Source organism: Anarrhichthys ocellatus, unplaced genomic scaffold, assembly GCF_004355925.1.
Source record: "Anarrhichthys ocellatus isolate YVR2014 unplaced genomic scaffold, GSC_Weel_1.0 scaffold10, whole genome shotgun sequence".
NCBI classification, from domain to species: Eukaryota; Metazoa; Chordata; class Actinopteri; order Perciformes; family Anarhichadidae; genus Anarrhichthys; species Anarrhichthys ocellatus.
The window spans coordinates 10,617,000-10,628,079 of record NW_022280040.1 but is presented as its reverse complement, the minus strand read 5'-3'; the positions used below and the strand labels follow the sequence as shown (position 1 = coordinate 10,628,079).

Here is an 11,080-nt window from a genome sequence, read left to right as displayed (position 1 = left end):
GGGTCTACTGTCATTGTGGCCCATTGTTAGTGATTGTTTACCTCACGTCTTCATCCTTTGTGGTTTGGAGACACTCTGGCCCCCTCCTTCCATTCTAAACTGGTGTTTTAGTGTCGCATTTAAAGTTGTATTCATCAAAAAGCATCTTTCCTGTGAGCCTGGTGTGGGAAGTGTGAGGCGATAATGAAATCTGTAAGTGGCTTGTTTTCCCCTTTTTCCTGTGTGTGTGTGTGTGTGTGTGTGTGTGTGTGTGTGTTTTCAGATGCAGAATTTGAATAGATAAGCGCTCCAGCTGAGCCACAGGGCATCCATGTTCTCATGTTCTGCTTGAAGAAAGAGATTGTTGTTTCACTTTTGTGAAATGCTGATGAAAAGGGAGTCTCATGAGGAGGATTTCCAGTAATATAAATGTGAAGTTTGGTCACATTCTGAAAACGCTGCTTTCTTCTTTTCTCATTACATTTCTATATATATCTTCTTCCTCCATGAATTTAAAAAACCTTGTAATCCCCCCTGCTTTTTCTTTTTTTTTCTAAACGCCTGATTTGCTGCTGCTGGACTTCATCCAACATTTAGGATGTGTTTCAACTCACGCTTCATTCTCGGGCTAACTTAATTGCCTGCAGGATTACTGTGTTAGAATGAGAGTTTGTGTCCGTTTGGTTTCTTGTCCTGCAGCCTGTAAACCTTCACGGCTTGGTGAGCTGCTTCCTCCTCGTCTGTAAAACCATTTCCTGCACGCTTCTTTGGTCTCACACCGATGATGACATGCTGTAGATGGCAAGTGGGGTATGTGTGGGTGTTGAGTGTGTGTTTACAGCTGTGTAGATGGCAACTTTTATTGACAAGCATTGTGTAGTTTTTGACATATTTGTAAGATTGAACTTTGAGATTAAATAATAAAGCAGGATCCACTTTAAAGAGGCACTCCACCAATTTCACACATCAAGATCAACGTGCTCTTTGGACATTGGTTGAGATTAGATAATAATTGACAATGAAAATAGTTGGCAACCCACGGTTCTGAAAAGTGAAGCCAATGTGGAAGTGTTTTAAAGCTGCATTCTCTCTAGTGACCACCAGGGGGCGACTCCTCTGGTTGTATAGAAGTCTATGAGAAAATGACTCTACTTCTCTCTTGATTTATTACCTCAGTAAACATTGTAAACATGAGTTTATGGTCTCAATCTCTAGTTTCAAGTCTTCTTCAATACAGCATGATGTTCATTTAGTACATTATGGTCCATTTAGAGTCAAACAGACCATAAAGCAGGGGATGCTTTAGGGCGGGGCTACACGGTGATTGACAGGTCTCTACCAGAGACGTATACAGCGTCTCTGCGTCACGCCTCCTCAGTCCAGATATGGTCACTTCCTGTTAACCGGTTGCTAAAAAAGCCAAGATGGCGACGGCCAAAACGCCATATTCGAGGCTCTGAAACATCAGCCCACAAACCCACTAAAGTTCACATGTGCGCCGGCCGATTATATCCAAACAACGGTCACACGAGTTGCTTGTTTATTGGACGGAGTTGTGGTAACCTGTCAACCTGCCAGGTAAAAAGAGAATTTGGCCGCAAGAAGACGGGCAGTAAAAACAAACTGCACTTTGCACTTCTAAGTGAAACGTGATGGATTTGACTCGGGGGGGTTATTCGTGTGTTTATACAGTTGGAGATTAAGAATGAAGAATCTGGATTTCGCCCATAAAACCTGTTATGTCTGTTATCGCTCCTCATTCTTCATTTTCCAAAGTCCAATGTTGCATCATTCTCCAACCAAAATAAGTGCTGTAATAAAGCTCTCATAGAGTTCTGCTCACGGTGCTCTATAACGCTGCCGAGGCATCTCACTGAAGCATTGTGCTGTTTGCGTGGAACAAATGTGAGAAAGAGCAAAGGTGTGGAGCTGCAAACTAAATAGTTACCTGACTTCACATCAGCTGGTTTAATCTGCTCAAGTTATTTGAACAAGATAACAAACTAGACTCAAAATCACGAAGTATTTTCATTTGCATGTGGGGAATTAGATGCTCAACAATCACATATGGGTGTAACGTACGGGCGACCACATACATTTGGCCGTATATTGTTAGAAATAACGGATTAAGAGCACATATGTTAACGGGTCAGTGCAATACCCCTGCTTTTATTTTCCTCTCTTGAAAGATTATGCAGATTCATAGCTGTTGCAGCCTGCGACTGAATCTCCGGGGGGGAATTTGTCACCTTATATCACCTACACTTAGCGATATTTACTGGGCTTTATCTAACAGCTGCCTGATAGCTCTTGTGTGCAGTCAGAGGGAATGAAGTTAAACATTGCCTTCAATTTGATGAGGCACGGAGCTTCAGACACGTTCACAGAATTAAATTTATCCTGAAGAGCTTAACTTGTACTGGCATCTTATTCCAGCCTCTCTCTTTATATCTTTCTCTTACTTTAGAGGAGTATGAGAAGTTTGAAATGTGGTGTAGGGAGTTTTGGCATCTGAAAACGTTGCAGCTTTATTCTGTGTCAAATTGAAACAGGCACCTTATTTTGTTCATTTTTTTTTTAGTCCTTTGCAGGTTTCGGATCATTCTTTTTTTAGAAACCTTGGTGATTTTCATGCTGTCAAATAGGTTGAATGATGTCATGGACGGCTGAGCGATGTGGCCAAACAACAAGATGTAGATGTAGTCTTCAAGCGTGCATTCTGCACAAATGTAAAACCACTGTACTTCCAAGATTAATTATTATTAATCATGCAAATGTCAAGAGTCTGCAGCCATGCTAGCAGCCGAGCTAAATGCTAATGTCAGCACGCTGACATGCTAGCAATGACAATGCTAACATGACAATGCTAACATGCTGATATTTTGCACGGAACACTATGTAGGCTGCAGCTGAGGATGACGGTTTATCAGTCCAGATACCGATACGATACCTTGGCTTTAGGTATTTTGGGAATTCACTGAATTGTTATTTATTCTTAAAATAATAAATCCAGCAACTCTGTAAAAGATCTTCAAAATGATCAGGTGTTATAATTCAAGTGTTAACCTTTTTTTTCAATGCAGCAAAACTTCAACAGGAATTTAAATTCCAGTATATAATGTATATAGTAAATTAACATAATTTAGATGCATTGATTTGCCTTATTGTCACTGATTCCCTATCAAACTATTTGAGTCGATATCGACCCAATATCCGATATCAGTGCATCCCTAATTCAGATTCAATGCACAGATTTGATTATGAACTCAGAAAAGCTTCTATTTAACCGCGATCCTGCCGTTTAGCCTCATGTATCCTTCTTAACATCTTTTGGATATGTGACGGAAACGACTGAACAAGACTTTTTACAAGTGGTGACGTTTCTGCAGAGCCAGCAGCCTCGGGCCCAGTCAGCGCTTCACCTAAATAAACATGACAACATGTCCATTAACTAGATCAATGGTTTCATGTCGGCCTCAGATTGAATGTGTCGAGCCGGCGTTGAGTGTCGGCTGATGGAGGATCCGCCGCCTGCAGGATGAGACGACGTTCTCCATCAACAGATATCCCCCCCACCTCCTCCCTGTAACCTCTTCAGTCCAGCTCTGCGGTCCTTCTCCATACATCGTTTCCCACTTTATTCCACTTTCCAAAACTGCACCTCTGCTGTCTCCCCCATTAATTTCTCTCCTCTCCCAAGACAGTTGGCAGGTTTGGCAGGTCCGCGTCCACCTTTTCCCTCCGCTTCATTTGCATCTCGGCTCCACGCGGCTGCCCAAGTGCTTTCTGGGAGTCATGTGGCTAATTGGTTCCCATCTGTTGGGAGGAAGCGGCCTTTACGGGATCTTGTGTAATTTGTGTCAGGAGTTTTTTCCCTCCTCCCTCCCTCCTCTGAATCCACCCGCTGGTATCTTTTGGGTTTCTTGTTATTGTCGCAGCAGCTGAGCTCTGGGATCGGGTTGTTTTTCAATGCGGGACACAGAGTTTTCCCACATAATGCATGATTCACTCTTCGTCCTGTTACTCTGCCAGTTGTGAAGTCTTCTGAGGCAAGTTGAGCGACAGAAATGCAGCAATCAGTTTTTTGTATTTCACTTTAATTCTGAGCATCTCCGCTACAGCTGATGCTCTGATAACAAAGCGTGCACTTCCTGCCAAGTTTTTTTTTTTTTGGAAATTTCACAATCGCTTTATCTGCAGCGCGAGTTGCCATTCTGTGTGGAGATAAAGGCTCGGAGGAGGAAGTGGTCAGCGTCTAGCGACCGCCTAGGAAACCGAAAAAAAAACAGGAAGTGACAGGAAGCACTTAGACGCTGCTTTCAGGCAGACATGAAAGGTTTGTTGACGTCTGTACCTGAAGAACATCTGTTGCCTCTCATCCACACTGCACAGAGAGCGCTGTGTTTGGTCTCTGAGGTCCACTCAGGTTCAGTTTGTAGCTTGTTGTTGATATAGTGTTTGTATATTATTTAACTGTATGAGTGTGGCCACTTTCATACATGCAACATCAAACACCAGTAACTTCAAGATCTGAGGATATTTTCAAAATGAGACTGAAACAAACAACGGGTCATAATTCCCGCTCTCGTTTCTTTTCTATGTTGCTGTGAAAACATCTCTTTCAAACAAGTTTGGTGCTTAAAAACTCAATTTTACAAGATTACATTTGAACACGTCAGGATAACGTCATCATGTACTTATTACTTGCCTAATACTAATTTTTACCGAATGTAGCCTGAATGCATCATAATGCAGCTCGATGCAACCTTCGTTAACATTGAAGTATATGTAAAAACGTTTTTAGGGTATTTAGTTATTTCATCTGCCCAATTAGGAGCAAAAAACACATTTGTGTCAACAATTCATATATAAAAAATGACATAAAAACTTCAGAGATGACTAGCAGTAAGACTGAACTGCGTCCCACAAACATTAAAGTAGTTGCAGTGCCAGATTTACATTCGTCTCCTTCTCGGGGATATATTGTATATTGACGTATATTTCACTAAGACCTTCCTCTCTCCTCCCTCATGTCTCTGCGCACTTTTATTCATAATAAGATAAATGTCACATGATCCCCTCCTGAGAGAGAGAGAGTTGTGTGCCGGCGTTGACCTTCTGTAATGAGGTAAGGTCTCCACATCTGCCAGCGGGGCTTCCTCCTCAGCAGGAGGAGGATGAGCAGACTGAAATACTGGGCTGCGTTGCTTGGGTAAATTTAATTTGCCATAAATAAAAATAAACGGAAGAGATGAGAAGCGGATGAGGTTTAAAGTGGCTATTGAGGGGAAGACGATAGAAGTAACTGGCGGCGTTAGATCTCCAAGGTTATCCCACAAACTGAGCTGCTCTCAGATAATTGCACACTTCAGGAGACATGTAATTTAATGCACTTCTTGTGTTTTTTAGTTGTTTCTTTCTGCAGCAGGCTTGTGTGCCGATACCGCCGTGTTTCTCTGACACTCCATTTGCTTAGCCGCTGTATCTGAAATGAGGTTTGCGTGCATACAAACAGGCGTGTTGATACACTTGCTGACTCGTCCATCTATCCTTAATGACGGTATTTAAAGTAGGTTTTTTTTTTGGGGGGGGGGGGGGGGGGGTTATGAACCTGTGGCATCTGGCTCCGCTCGCTGCCTCCTCCTGTCCAGGATTCCTGAAAAGGATCCAATTGGAATCGATCACCCTCTCCCCCGGTGTTCCCGTTGTTTTGCGGGTGTCTCCCGAGATGATAGATGTCGTTATTATCCGCTCGCAGGATGGATCGTAAACGGTGACGAATGGTGAAGGGTAATGCATCCTCTTTTGTCAGAGGGAAATCATTTACCTTCCTTTCACAATCCATTAAGTCAATGAGAAGAAGAAAAGTTGGATCTGCAGAGCGCGGTTTCACTTCCGAAACTCGACGCTGACAGAATGTTTCTGCAGTTTACACGATCCGTTAATTAATTCATGTCTCAGAGTTCTGAATCTGTTGAAATTAGAGTGATTTTACTCCTGTAGCCATATTGGATGTATGTCAATGGTGTGTGGGCAGAAATGACATTTGACTTCTTGTAAAGACTAAAGCACAGGTGTAACTAACAGCATGGACAAGGCTGCAACTAACAATTGTGTTATTTTTGATCTGTGGATTAGTTCTTTCTAATCGATCAGTTAATTGGTTTGTCTAGAAAGTGACAAAAATGTTAAAGGATACGATAGGTGACGTCTTCATAGCGCTTGTTTTCTGTGATAAACATTCCAAATCTGCATGCACAAAACCAAGGCCCTTACAAAGCTGAATGAAATGCAGCCGCTATCGATGGCGGTAGTTCCACCTGTGGTTTTCCTGCTTTGACGTGTCCAAACGTCTACTTCCTCTAGTCCAACGCGCTTCCTCTGTGCATTAGACCTATAATAGAAATATTTAGAGGTTTAATCGTGACAGAAGTTATTTTGTAAAGGTCTCCAGCGTCATTGCGCGAGCATGCAATTATGTCAAAGACGATTGCTGCGGGCCTCTTGAAATCAGTCCGTGTTCGTGCCATCTGTGTGTGGCACGATATGTACTTGCAGCTGCAAGAAGACCAACAGATGGGGAAGATTCTTTTAAAAAATAAGACATGCTCCAGTGTTTCTCATCTGTACACGGCTAATGCAGCTCTCTCCATTAACGGATCCATCTGCAGGGAATAAGCACCTCGGTGCATGCTTCTGTGTGCAGACGAGTGTGCATGAAACATGTTCCAGCCTTCCAGGATGAAGGTCTCTGCTCCTCTGAGTCACCTGCAGTCTGGTGTCAGACATGCGTCATTGGGTCATACATCCCCCCCCCCCTCCCCAAGGTGCCATCACACCTGAGTGCTCCGGGTTTTTATATTGTTTTTATGTTCCTCCAACGCACCTGAAAATCCATCGACCTCGGCGACAAAGACGCCTCCAGAGGTTCAGAGGGATCACGTAGACGGAGCTTCTACTTTTATGTTTCATTTCAGAACGGAGCTCCTTGCATTCAAGCTGCAGATGGATCCATGTGGAGAAGTAGTTCACTGTCATAAATAACACAAAACACACTCTGCTCCTGACCTTGATTTTCTAAGAACGATCATTTGAAAAACACTTGAAATTAAACTTTTTTGATTGTTAATTAATGTGCCTTGTGGCAAAGAGAATTGTTTCAATCACTTAGATCAGAAGGCCAGATTTCTGATTGTCTGATCAGAGCTGCTTTCATTTCTGGAGCTTGATTAATTCAGCTTCCTCACTGGTTCCAATGAGACACTATTCAAACTTCCAGAGCTCAGTAGTAAAATAGTTCTTTTGTGAGTTGATATAAATGTAACTGATTATGTTGAGTGCATAGACTGTATGTAAGAAAATTACGTAGTCATCGTGAGGTCACCCGTTGGTTTGTGGACTGATGTGTCGAAGCGATTTGGCCGTCGCCATCTTGGTTTTCTTGCAACCAGTGAACAGGAAGTGATCATATCTGGACTGAGGAGGAGTGACGTAGAGACGCCGTATACGTCTCTGGTAACCTGTCAATCACCGTGTAGCCCCGCCCTAAAGCATCCCCTGCTTTATGGTCTGTTTGACTCTAAATGGACCATAATGTACTAAATGAACATCATGCTGTATTGAAGAAGACTTGAAACTAGAGATTGAGACCATAAACTCATGTTTACAATGTTTACTGAGGTAATAAATCAAGAGAGAAGTAGAGTCATTTTCTCATAGACTTCTATACAACCAGAGGAGTCGCCCCCTGGTGGACACTAGAGAGAATTCAGCTTTAACACCTGAAGCATCGGCTTCACTCGGTTGGTGCTTATATCACTTAACCACCTGGTATCGCAACGCTTGATTTACACCCTTAATACCTGCAGCAACGTGCAAGAAAAACCTCCAGAAGTTTTTGTTTTTGTTATATATCGTCTAACGATGGCTTAGACGAAAGAGAATTTGGTCTTGCAGGGAAATACGATATGCACACACAAGTTACTGTGGTATTTATTAAACATACAGTGCGGTGTTGGAGAGCAGGACAAATCATCGACACTAAACACGTCGGGGTCGCTATGCTTATGAAACCGATCATGAAGCCGCAGATGTGACGTCGAAACCCTTTTAGAGGCGTTAATAAATGTTTTCCTTCATAAACCTCGTGTGTAATTGGGTTTTATGAGCGAGCAGAGACCAGAGGAGACTCTTTAACTTTGCGGTGATAATTGTTGTCATTACACCGGTAAATGAGGAGCTCTTAATTTGAGAAGGGCGTGGCACGCGATTCGCTAAATGACCCAGATATGATTGACGAGATGCGAGTGGTTTTTTAAATTTTTATGGTCGATTTACTGCAGGATTTGCATGATGATCCCGCGTTGGCTGACGGAGCGCTTGTTGTTTATTTTTTTCATGTGTCACTTTTGATCAGATCTGGACCTGGGGGGGGGGTAGGTATGGTGGGTGATGGATGTGTGGTGCTATAGATGGGTGAGCTTGTGTATCATCATTGAGCTGTGAAGGTTCCAACACTACACAACCTCCCAGTGGAGCGCGATGAATGATGCGTTGACGGAGCCATAAAGGAGCCCCGGGGGTCATTTACAGGTGACACAGCTCTGCACCCGACCTCTTCACCTTTCAATGAAAGCAGACGATGAACTGCAAACCAACAGGACTTCACACCGCCCGCCTCAGGTGGAGTTGACGACTGTCACGTGTCACCAGGTATGCCTAACGATACCCCTCCCCCAGCCACGTTTACATATATTACATATATTAAAGCCCGACAAATCGCACATCTATTCTCTCACTGCCGTTTCCCCCGAGTCGCCTGAATATTCGTCGCCGGCGGCTCCCTTGCCATGCAGCCGTGTGGTTTGGCATCCGCCAGACACCTGACCCACTTTTCTTTCATTCAAACATCTGGGGCTGTCTGCCTCTCCGCCTCTCGCACATGCCTTCATTATTTATTACAGCGACACGACAGAGTCCGGGACAACCGCTCTACATGAGGAGAAGAGCAGCAGCATACGGTGGCTTAACGATTGCATGAAGGCTCTGACGGATGAATCCACTAGTTAGTTATTTATTTTATCTTCTCGTCTTGATGCCTTTTTTTTGTCGCTGTCCACGCGTCTTCATTTTACCCTCAGATGTGACTTGGGGATCAAGTTTGAAAGCTTAAAAAAATGTCTTGGTTGAGCCTAAGGACGGGTATCGTTAGGATTTTATTGATACGAGTACCCTTATCGATTCTGCTTATCAGTTCGGTTCCTTATTGACACTCTTATTGGTTCTTTTTGATGATATTGTGAGAATAAAGACACTTAATAACACAGATGTTCTGTTCTGCTTGTTGGTCACATGTGATAAACTGCTGCTGTCTCCTCTCTTATACCTTTTGAGGGTTTTATTGTGTTTGAGACGACCAGAGTTCTCAGCATCTACTGGAGTCAAATGTTTCCTTCTCTCTGATCGTGATGTGAGTCTCACGCTGTACTGAGCCGGAGACAAAGACAAAGAGACAGAGATAGGACGTTTGAGACTTCTTAAGTACAGATCTCTAGTTGAGCGGCAGTCAGACGAGGTATAGTGGGTGTATTTCTTTTTAACATGTCAGGACCTGGCAGGCTGGAGAGTTGTTAGTGTGGTTGTTGTCCCTGGAGGGGAAGGCCTTTGTTAAAATGCATTTTTCTGTTTTTCAGGGTGACCTCCCCCTTTTTAAACCTGGTACAGCTTCTCTCATGTCTGTAGGGAAGAGGAGTCACAACACACGCCTGGCCTGATTGAGATTTTTTTATTTTTCTGGCCCCCTTCCCCCCCCCCCCGATACACAAGGACACAACTTTTAAAGGGATGTGGTTTGATGCAACCTTGGCAATGAGCTCCAAATGAGCAGGAGGAGGAGGGAAGAAAGATGAGTGATCAAGGAAAAGGAGGGCAGATAAAAGGAAAGGCAGCATGAGGCTCAGAGGCAGGTGAGCAGCAGGGGACTTTGTCTGATTTTTAACCACGCTGGAGGCAAAGTCGGTCAGTGAATCACTTTGGTTCTGAGTTAAACAACTCAACAACTTCAGTTGGATGGAAAGTTGGCATTCATGGTTCCCAGAGGATGCATCCTCATGACTTTAGTGGGCTTCTGAATGTGTTTTAGTGCTACGAACAAGATGCATTTAGGGGGCTTTCACACCTCTCCGTTTGGTTCAGTCAGACGATCTAGGATCCGTTTTTTCGCGGTTAGTCTGGAGTGAAAACTGTAAAATTCAACCCTGGTCTATTACTTGCATTTAGCCACTTTGTCAATATATCCACATTACTCATGATTATCTATAAAATAATCGATGTCCCATCCAGTCATAAAAACATTGTGATATTTGATTTGATCGCCCATCCCTACATGCAACGCATTCCCTCTCTCCTACTCATCTTGTCCACTTGCTTCACATTTCGAATCAGATCTCCGACCACCGCTCCATCCATCCACAGCGTAATAAAGACGTACTGCCTTATTGGATTTGCACACCGCTCACTCTGTTCAGCGCTGCCTAAACGAGCCCGTCCTCGTGGCCGGAATTATATGCTCGTCAGCCGCTCCTCCGATCATTGTTGGACGTAAAACGAGCCGCGGGTGGCGGGAGATGGAGGAGGTGTTAAAATGAATGATTTTTCATTTTCATCCAGAAAGGATACAGTTCTGAGACGGGGCGGGAAATTAGATGTCGTGCGTTGTGTGATTTGACTTGGATTGTGATGGACGAGTCTGTTGCATGTAACACGGGAGAATTCCCCCGTTTCTTATGCAATCTACACACTAACACTGGGTTTTCTGTATCATACAGTATAAGGGGATATTTCTATGGAAGTCCATTCCCGCCAGTAAAAGGAAAAAACGAGATGAAGTCTGATAGTAAACATATCTCCATGGTAAGTCATAAATATCTTAATTATGAGATAAAAAGTCATATAAATTAATTAAAAAGAATTAAAAAGTCATAAATATGAGATGGGGGTCAAAATTTATGAGATTAAAATATTGAAATCTTATCTTTTTCTTTGGTCTTCCATATTTCACACACTATAGATGGTTTCTGTATTATATACAGTGTGAGGGAAT

The 11,080-nt window shown here is 43.2% G+C and overlaps 1 protein-coding gene across 1 annotated transcript in view; it reads left to right on the top strand.

Moving 5' to 3' along the window:
* Window positions 1–11,080, top strand: part of rnf152 (ring finger protein 152) — a 37,271-nt gene that overhangs the window by 804 nt on the left and 25,387 nt on the right. The gene's annotated exons all lie outside the window — the stretch shown is intronic.